We start from the raw sequence: 10,964 nt of genomic DNA on the forward strand, positions 1-10,964 counted from the left end.
GCAATTTTGTTTTCCTCGTCTTCATATTGTTACCGTATATATCTATTTACTTTTAATGAAGCGGCCTTGCTGTGGATGTACTGTCTTTTGCGACATTGCTTCTGACCCAGGACAGTGGGCGAGATGCCGAGATGACCCGTCATCCAGGAGGTGCCAAGATAAGAGGGTGGGAAGAGGGTAGAGGGGAGTGGGATATTTTAGGGATGGAATGGATGGGAGTGTTTTTTATTTCTTTTTTTAGGGGGGGGGCTACCTCCCTTATAAGGGGGAAAGCCTTTGGTATATTATGGCCCTTCTCGAGCCATAAACAAGCCTATCGCGCCCAGAGGTTTCCTCCTGGCCAACAGCAGAGTTAAATCAGTTTTCTAAGCTATTATCACAGGGTCAAGTCTAGTTTTAAGAAGCAAGGCAGCTCTCTACTTGAAGTCTACAAAGTCTTGAGTATCGGAAGTTAAGACTGGCCCGGAGTATCATAAAGGTCTGTACCTATTAGTCTGTCCAGCCTTCCACACCCTACACATTCATTCACAATCTAATTTGAATTTGAATTAATAACATAACAAGTCAAAGGTAGGAGAAATTAGTCTCATTCAACACCACCATTTTTGTGATATGAGATATGCTTGTTCGTGTTTCCCTGATCTAACCATTTTGGCAAGATACCACTAACACATATTTATATACGAAATCAGGAAAACAACGACATTCTTTTTGGCTCAATGGGAATTTGATAACCGTTTTGCGAAATGAGAATGGTAACCCATTTTTTTTTTACCCTCGCTGGGTCTTCAAAAATAAATAAATGAATAAATAAATAAATAATTTCACCTTGCGTCGAGAGGGCCTTGTGTGAGAGGCAGAAAGGCAGACATTACAAAGGATTACAGAGGAGGAGCATGCCGACAGGAGACCTTTTGGTCCATAACTTGGTCGGATGTGGAAATTATAATAATGACAAACAAATAATATAAATAATAAAATAAATGCATAAATAAATTAAAATAAAATATGCTCATGCTGACACGCGTTCAAGTGAAGTGAAAAGCTGGATAAACACAGAGATTAAAACTTAATAAGGACAAGACTGAGTGCATGGTAATCGGAAAACATAGTGATCTAGTTCGTTATGATCTTACAAGTTTCAAAGTTCTTGACACAGACATGCCACTTAACAACAAAGTGAAGACTTGGGGATTATAGTTGATAAAAACTTATCTTTCTGTGAGCAAGTAAATAACGTAGTGAAAGTTGCAAACTACCATTTGAAAAACTTATCCTTTGTTAGAAAATATCTTGACACAGATTCGATGAAAAAGCTGATTCACAATCATGTTATCAGTAGGTTAGACTACTGCAATTCTGTTTATTACGGCCTGCCAAACTACCTGCTGAAGAAACTGTAAATGATAATGAATAGGCCTGCACGTTTGATAAAAAAAAATATTCCTCGCAGAGAAAGAATTACTCCCACATTAATTGAACTACACTGGCTCCCAATGAAAGCTAGAATAGAATACAAAATATGCGTACTCACATTCCAAGAAAAAAAAAAAAAAAAAGGTAAACCAGTGTACTTAAATGAGCTTATTCTGCGACATAACACTGAACACTGTCTGCTTAATGAACCAAAACATAATCAAGAAATCGGACATAGAGCCTTTAAAAACTGCACCCCTCGACTGTAACAAGCTACCGACCGGCGTCAAGCAGTGTGAGAATATCAGTGTTTTAAAAAGAGATTGAAAACGCACCTCTTTGCTGAATACTATGATCTGCGGACAAAAACCATCGAGAACAACTACAAATGTTGAGTTGAAATCACCGGTGTGGCTTATGGAGTCCCTCTCTTAGGGAGATTTAGGCCAGAAGAAGACTACAGGTAACAGGCAAAAAAAAGTATGCGATTGTGATTCACCATTATCCTTGATCACGTGCTGGACTCGTGATCGACAGTTATTAACCCCCCGCATGAGAGCTGAGCTCATATATCACCGACCTATGGGTAATACTGTGACCTTACACGCACACACACCCAACTCCCCGTCCACGAGAGTTGGAGTGTGTGTGTGTGTGTGTGTGTGTGCGTGTATAAAATCACTGCATTACCCATACATCGAGGGGCCATATACGAACTCTGAGCTCTCGTACGGGAGGTTAATAGCTGTCTATTACTAGCCCCACACATATTCCAAGACCGTGGTTAATCACACGCACACATCCGGTACTCGTCCATAAAAGATCAAGTCCACAGGAAACCTTACAGTACATCGGCATTGGACAATTAATATATTACTGGAGGAATACATAAAATAAACCAATCAAAATTATGAATACATAAATACATACAAGTATATAATTACATGAACAAATGGGTAATTCATATATATATATATATATATTTGGGATAAAGGCCATTCATAGTACATGTTCTGTTGAAGTTGACAGCAGTTACAGCATTATTTAGTTTGCAGTTTGCTTTTTTAATTTTTCTAACGGTGTTCCGATCTTCGTAGGCGAGGGTACTAAGTTTCTAAAATCCATAATAACTCGAGACATGTTTCGGCCTTTACTCGGCCATCTTCAGAAGTGTAAGTATAGTTGTGTTAGGTTGAAATGGTGATTATATTTGGCTTATGTTGGGACTGGGGGAGGTGACCTTTGTGCGGAAGGTGGCGCTCCGTGGGGTGCTGTCTGGCTAAGTCCTTGTGGCGCTCCGTGTGTTGCTTGTGAGCTTCTAGCTGAAGGAAGAGTGGAAACTGGCATTTGTTGGATTTTGATGCCATCAAAATCCAACAAATGCCCGTTTCCACTCTTCCTTCAGCTAGAAGCTCACAAGCAACACAGGGAGCGCCACCTTCCGCACAAAGGTCACCTCCCCCAGTGCCAACATTAGCCAAATATAATCACCATTTCAACCTAACACAACTCTACACTCCTGAAGATGGCCTAGTGAAGGCCGAAAGACGTCTCGAGTTATTATGGATTTTAGAAACTTAGTACTCTCGCCTACGAAGACCGGAACACCGTTAGAAACATTGAAAAAGCAAACTGAATAATGCTGTAACCGCTGTCGACTGCAACAGAACACACACACACACACACACACACACACACACACACATATATATATATATATATATATATATATATATATATATATATATATATATATATATGCATGAGAAATCACTATATATATATATATATATAAGTACGTATTCGATAAATAAATAAACTAAAATTCTGAGGCAACTGTGCGCATCTCGACCGGCCGTTGTATGATGTCGCTTGTTTACATTAAAAACCGATATTTGTTCGACATGCAAAAAAACAAACAAAAAAAAAACGTTTACCTAACAAACTAATACTTTTCACAAAACCTTAACATTAACCATTAAGTGAAAATACGTTTTGAATAAAGCAAAAAGAATTTTACGACTGCATATTTACATCCACTTATTTCAAGTCTTTTAGAGATGGGGCAAATCAAAGCGGTTCTCTTAATTACACGATACCAACACGCAAACTCGTAATGACGGTACTTGGTTTTTGATATCCCTTTCCTAAATATATATTACGTAGGAGGACGCCATACCAAACCCCATATTACGACTAAAAACACGACTGCATGCATGTGACTGTGATTCACCACAACTGTTTTGGATCATGTGTTGGACTTGTGATCGACATCTATTACCCACCCGGGTGAAAGCTCAGAGATTATAAATGACCCTAAACGTACACAACTCCTTGCCCAGCAGAGCTGGAGTAACAGCTTGGGCGGGGACTCGAACCCAGACAACAGGCGAGACGAAAATACATAAATACCACACCGTTAGAGCTAGTCCACAACAACAATAACAACAAACTTATACACGAGCTGTCGTTACAATGTCAAAGTTAACAAACACTCCACACTGGACCCTTACCCTTATCTGTCTTGAGAAAATAATTAAGGAAATGAATGACAACATGATGGACAGGTCATTGAACAGGAAGAAAAATGTTGCATCTATACCATGCTGCATTGCTTCTGAGTCGTTTTTTTTTAATATAAAGATGATCATAATGATAATAACAATCTACTGTATATACATCTATGTACCAACGGCTCTTCCTTCATTATAAGGAGGTAGCCAAGTGAAATGGCTCGAACCTACTCCCATAATAATTATAATAGTAATAATGATCATATCCCAACTTTGCGGAAAAATCTATACACCGAGGATCACAAATCGATCATGATTATATATGAAATAGCAACAAGTTGTCCACTAATAGATGGTTAAATTCTACCGACCTTGTACGAAATAATCTAAAAAAGATTGGGTACGAAGGATCGACATAATTCATATCTTCCTATAGTCGACTAAAGCTATTCTTGTACCGACATTTATTAAACGCAGTTTTCATGGAAGTTTCCTTACCAAACAAAAACATTTGAAAAAAAAAAATATATATATATATATATATATATATATATCGTTATTCATCATCTGCACAAAGCAACATCAACAGTAAATATTAAACACGTTTGAACTTGAATTCTGATTTTGCAAGAAATACATATTTACGCTATGGCATCATTTGCAGGTCTAAATCCGACTTATGACAACCTCTATCACTATGACAACGATATTGCACTAAAAAGATAAATTATAGATTGTCAAAACTGTGTAGCTTTACTTTTCGTTCACCAGATTGAATTGCACTAAATCAAACCAAGTCTCATATAGACATATCCGTGTCAACACATCACAATATGAAATATCACGTTTTAAAAACCCTCTGTAATCTTGAAGCACACACACTCAAGAAAACGAAAGAAAAACTGCAATCTGAAACTTGTAAGCTACCCGGCCTTGTTTATCGTCTCAACATATACAACTCACGTGGTTACATTTGGCATTACGCGTAGTGGGAGTGGGCGGGAAGAAATTCCCCAAGTCTCACTTCCACACATCAGACTAAAACACTAAAACATGCTTCACTTGTACCAAAAATATTGACATCACGAAATACTGGAGGTTCATGATCACCACTTTACGTACAAAAATTGGTGTAAAGATATGCGCTTTTTTCGGTTACGATACTTATTTCACACAACTGTCTGACCACCGTAACCGTTACTGACCAACACGATATAGTCCTTTCCCATTCTCTTGGCATCCGGTGGCACCTGATAATCACGATATGTAACCTTTATGGTATTTCACAATTGTCAAAACTTCAGTTTACCACCGCAGCTGCAAAGCCAAAGAACGAACGTTTTATGAATACAGAATTTCAGTGCTCTTCATCATTAATCGTTAGTACACTATTTGATAAATATATATAAAGACAATTTATATAATTAAAGAAATTCACAGTATCGATTGTCGGTAACTGATAAAACGAATGTTAATCCTTTTCCACATAAAAAAAACTCTTACACTACCTCTTCCCTTCACTTCTTATTCCAAACTGTGAATGGGTGTTTACTGGGACGGTAGTGTTGGCATGAGACAGCACTTAGACTTTTGGTATGATGTCACTAGGTTTCGTAAGCTTTCTAAATGTATCGAGTATCATCGCAAATATTTCCTAGTTTCTTAATAGTTTATCTTCTTCTATTTTCTCTTGGTATTTCAGATTGATATTATAGGGATTATCAAATTGAAAAGGTGAGTGAAAAATAAGTCATCCAGCAAATGACACTGCTGTTCTTGATACAATTGCTGATATGTTTTCCAACTGCTATAAAGCAACGTGTATGCCATAATGGTGACTTTAACGCATTTTTGTTTTATTTTGACGTTGGCGTAGATACTTTCCGCGGTATATAGGGAACACGTACCTATTAAATGCGATACCTTCACATAGTAGAGCATGAAAATAATTACCAGATGACTTTGGCATAATTAAGCCTAACAAAACCACATCTCATGTGGACAACATCTCGGTTGCCGGACACCCAAGTCTTACCATTTCCGTCAAGTCCCTGAGGTGGGATAGAGAATGGGATCTTACATAACTAGCGAAAATGTGCTACCTAGCAGTGTTCGCTCACTTATGTTAATAAACAATCATTCGACGCAAATGATCATGGACGAGAATGCTATATAAACACGTTTTAATTAATTTCTTAACGGATTTTGTTTGTCGATGCATACATCCCAGTGCTTAGCTTTCTCTTATTGGTCTGCGTTCATTGACAGCGTTTTCTTGATTTAAGTGTGAAGAGTATAATTCATTTAGCTGTATTTTCAATAGTGGCTCATACTTGCCGACTGAGCTCGTAGGACCAAGGTAGAAATGGAACGCCACCTGGTTTGAGCTCCTTGCATTATTTTGTGATCGAATCTAAAGAAAAACATGTCGCACTTCCTACAAATCTCAAGAGAATGACTAACCTATTTGTCAAACAATGGAATAATTTTTCAATATACTTATCTATTAAGAGTATCGACAAAAAATATTCCTTAAAGTTTTGTTGTCGATTTTTAAGGAGAAAGGAGTTAGGCTGTAACTTAGTTTTCTTTTTTTTTCTTTTTTTTTATATTGTTAAATCAACTTACAACAAGAACAGTTTATGTATTTTGAGTTTTATCGTTCTAGATCCTTGATTTCGAGAACTGTATATTGATTTGACCAACTTGTACCGTTTAACCTGCTACTGTGAATAGAGAAAGGTTTTGGTGAGTTCGTCTCCTTTATTGTAAGAGTGAAATGATTTTACATGCTGCCAGAAGCTGATATATATACTGGGTAGTCACCCGTGGTGCGTAATTACATAACTGTACTGGATTAGGTTAGGTCGGGTCAAGCAGGGTCGCACTGTCAAAGTCGCGTCAGATCTACCCTTGTGGGCAATATGACGCGCTTTCCATGCCACGTGGTTATCGTGGTTTGTACACCTGTATTGTATCAATGTGGGACTTTATTGGCTTGTAGCACAAGCGGAATTGCCACTTACCAGCATTTCTTGTGTGAGGTGGAGGAAGAGTTAAAGTTGCTAAAAAGATTCTGGGCCTGGTCCAGAGACCGAGAGTCATCCCTTCAAGACTGCACTTCCAGATGGAGGTAAGATTGTTGATGGGTTTTGAAGATGGGTGACTGGGAGACGATTCTCTCTGAGGTGCATCAAACAGGACACCTGGCATAGGTACCTGTCACTGGTCCCTGCATAAATGCATACATACAAACATATACCAAGGGCTTTCCCCCACCCCCTTACAAGGGAGGTAGCCAAAAAACAAAGACATGAAATCCACTCCCACCCATTTCTTCCCCACATACTCCTCTCCCATTCACCCCCCGTCCCTCTTTTCTTGGTTTCTCCTGGATGACGGGTCATCCCTGCATCTCGCTCACCGCCCTGGGTCAGAAGCAATGTAGCAAGACACAGCACATCCACAGCAAGGCCGCTTTATTTAATTGGCGACCACCCCCTCTCCATCCCCTCGTGCAGAATAAGAGAAGACGAGGAGAAACCCCTTCGGGATGCATCAAAATATTCAAACATACTCCCTACCCCCCACCCCATCTCCAACCCACTCCCTTCCATGCATCACAGCATTATCCATACACAACCATTCTCCACTCACCCCTATCCTTTGTCTTCTCCGTTCCTTCCCCAACAGACCCTCCTCTTTCCCAAAGCCCCTTTCACCCCATCTCATCCTTGGTCACAGTCTACCTCTGCCTTCCACACTTCTTTTACTAATTTTTCTTCACCCATTCCTTCCATGTGTCCAAACCATCCCAACATTCTGCCATCAACTCTATCTCCCAACTCCTTTTCCGCCTCCGTTCTCCTCCTCACTCCCTCGTTTCTCACTCTATCCAGCCTTGTAGCCCCTACCATATATCTCAAACACATTTAAACTATTTCTTTCCTCTCTTATGTTCCATGTTTCTGCCCCATACAGTACTGTCGTCACAATCACCCCTTGATACAATCTCCTCTTGGCATCCATTCCCAAATGTCCAATTCTCATTACTTTTTCTCATCCTCCAAGGTATTTACTTGCTTCTCTCAATCTACATTCTACTTCCACCTCTCCTTTTCCCTCCACATTCGCCCCCAATTATCTAAAGCTATTAATTTCCTCCAGTCTCTCTCCCCTTAATATTCCCAATTTGCTGCCATCCTCTCCCCTTGTACATCTCATCACCTTACTTTTACTCACATTCATCTTCAACTTCCTTCTTTTGCACACCAAAAATCCATTACTAATTTCCTTAAGCCTTTCTCTGATCCTGCTACAACTGTTGTGTTGTCAGCAAACTGGATATCTCCTATTTTTCTCAGCTTTCTTTGCCCATTTCCAATCCCCAGCCCATTATCCTTGCACTGACCTCTTGCACCACCCCATCCATGTATACACTGAACAGCCAAGGCGACATGACACATCCCTGGTGAAGTCCCACCTTTACCTGAAACCACTTGCTCTCTCCATCTCTAATTTTAACACAGGCTCTACTACTGTTGTAAAAACTCTTGACTGCTCTTAACAGCTTTCCTCCTATCCCATATATCTGCAATACCTTCCTTGTCTACCCTGTCATAAGTCTTTTCCAAATCCATAAAGGTCCCCCCCCAAAAACAAATCATCTTTTCCTATAGCTTTCTCACATATCTGCCTTACCACAAAAATCTGATCCACTTAGCCCCTACCTTTCTTAAACCCACACTGTTCCTCACCATTTACTCCCTGTTCCTCTATTAATCCTCTCAATCAATACTGCCCCATGAGCAGTCCCAACTACACTCAACAAACTGATCCCTCTGAAACAACTACACACTTGTCCCCTTTTCTCTTATACAGTGGAACTATTCAGGCACTCCTCCAGCACTCTACCCTCTTTTAGACAAACATTAAACAACCTCACCAGCCAGTCCACCATCACTATACCTCCTTTCTTTAACCACTCTGCATGACACCCATCTAACCCAGGTGCCTTACCTGCTCTCATCTCATCTTTCCTTATTTCTCCAATTCATCACTGTCCTTTTCTTAACACTTCCCACTGCAACTAACTTTCCCTCCCTATCCTCCTTCACATTTAGCAACCCCCTAGAATACTTTGTCCATCTTCCTCTTACTGCCGTCTCTTCCACTATCATCTCTCCATCTGCACTTTTTATCTTTTTTCTACTGGATTCACCTCCCCTTTGTCTTAATTTCCTTCCAATTCTTTTTATTACTTTTCTGTCATACTCTTCCCCCATTTCACAGCTGCTCTTCTTTTTGTCTCCTTTATCTTATGCTTTAATTCTCTTCTCTTTTCTTTGTACATCTCATATGCTTCTCTAGTCCTATTTTGCAACCCATCAGTGAATGATTGTTCCTTCTCTTCTACATTTTTTGCTTCATCCCACCATTCATGATCCTTCCATCCATTTCCTCCTTTTTCTACACACCTTGTGACTCCCTCCTTGAAACATCCCCATTCCTCCTAGTTCTACTCTATCCCTCCCTCACTCTCACTCTTCTCTCAGTTTCTTGTACCCTTTCTCATTTAAACAGTTTATTCTAAGCACCTCCCTACCTTCTGTCCTTTTCATTTTCTCCATCTATCCTCCACTCTCACCTTACCTTCCACCAAAAAAAAAAAAAAGATCTGATATGCTCCCATTCTCTCTGCTAAGACATGCACATCCAAAAATCTTCCTACTCTTCTCCCGGTTACCAATATATAGCCCATTAAAGCCATATCTACCACCTCCCTCTCCCATGTGTACTCATGCTTGACTTTCTTTCTAAATACTGTTAACAATTATCAACTCTAGACACATTCTCCAAAATCAACTCCCCATTATGATTTTTTTCTGACACTTCACACTTCGCAACCACTCTGTCTATTGGTTCACCTCTTATCTTTGGGGCTACAGAGAGTAGGATGTCTAGTCCTAGTCTTGTTCCCTTTTAGAACTCAAGTGGGAACACTTGATGGCGGTGTTTTCTCCCCTACCACAGGGTTTAGCAAAAAAAGAAATATATATTCTGAGAAAGTGGTACAGGACAGTATAATGGACAGTCACAGTATAATAAAGTAGCATCATTTCTCTAAGACTAGAGATTTCCTCTATCACAGACAAAATGATACGTAACTCTGGTCCAAAGGGGCACCCCATATAGACCCTAAAGCATTAGTTGCATGTTACTAAACAGATTTTAACCTTACAATAATATTCCCCAAGTTTTACAGACTGGAAACCTGCAACTCCACAGTAGCTGTCATTGATCCCTTCCACAAATTCCTCTGGGAAGAAACTTTACTGCTGTCCGTGTTGTATTAATGTGGCACCGATTCTGTGTCACTGGCTGAAAATAGTAAAAGAGGGGGAGTAACCTATGTAGGAAATTCAATGCTGATACAGACTTTGAGCTCAGAACAGTGTCAGCCCCTCAAGGCTGCACCTACAGATGGAGGCGAGGGGGCCGACAGGTTTTAGAAAATGGGAAACTGCTCCGTTGTTCGTTTTACAGGGCCACCACAGGCAGGTACCCATCACTGGCCCTTGCATACAAGTAGAATTGCCATAAACTCCTTGTCATACCAGATGACACTTTCCTTTTTGTTCCTTCATCATGACACCATCTCAGTAGTTGATAACTTATACTCTATCTTAAGCTCTTTCATACCAGGTGTCACTTTCATTTTATTCAGGCTGGTGCCAAGTTATTCCATTCACTTCCATGGCACTCAGCAAGTAGCCAAGATATACTGTACCCAAAAGCATATTTGCCCTATGATAGGGAAAGTGCTACCTCCCTCTTAACCACTTCAGTACGAGTCAAATTCTCGCACACAGTATTGGCTGTCATATGTATGATTCATCACACTACTTGCATTATAAAATATGAAGTCACTGCTGTATTACTTGTTCTATTTTACTCTGAGTAATAATAAAAAGAAAATGTGATCAAACCAGTTCACAGATTCCATGGGTATCTCATGTACAACTAGTATAATAT

The 10,964-nt window shown here is 39.7% G+C and overlaps 1 protein-coding gene across 6 annotated transcripts in view; it reads right to left on the bottom strand.

Moving 5' to 3' along the window:
• LOC143024076 (inverted formin-2-like) overlaps positions 1-5,903 on the bottom strand; it is a 69,732-nt gene extending 63,829 nt beyond the window's left edge. The window contains exon 1 of one of the 6 annotated variants that reach the window (XM_076182815.1): positions 5,883-5,903. The gene's annotated coding sequence lies outside the window, so the exon portion shown is untranslated. The other 5 variants (XM_076182810.1, XM_076182811.1, XM_076182813.1 and 2 more) reach the window with 5 other exon arrangements.
• Between the last annotated feature and the right edge of the window lie 5,061 nt (positions 5,904-10,964).

The sequence above is a fragment of the Oratosquilla oratoria genome, unplaced genomic scaffold (genome assembly GCF_046742065.1).
Source record: "Oratosquilla oratoria isolate Oo_2021 unplaced genomic scaffold, ASM4674206v1 SCAFFOLD88, whole genome shotgun sequence".
Lineage (NCBI taxonomy): Eukaryota > Metazoa > Arthropoda > Malacostraca > Stomatopoda > Squillidae > Oratosquilla > Oratosquilla oratoria.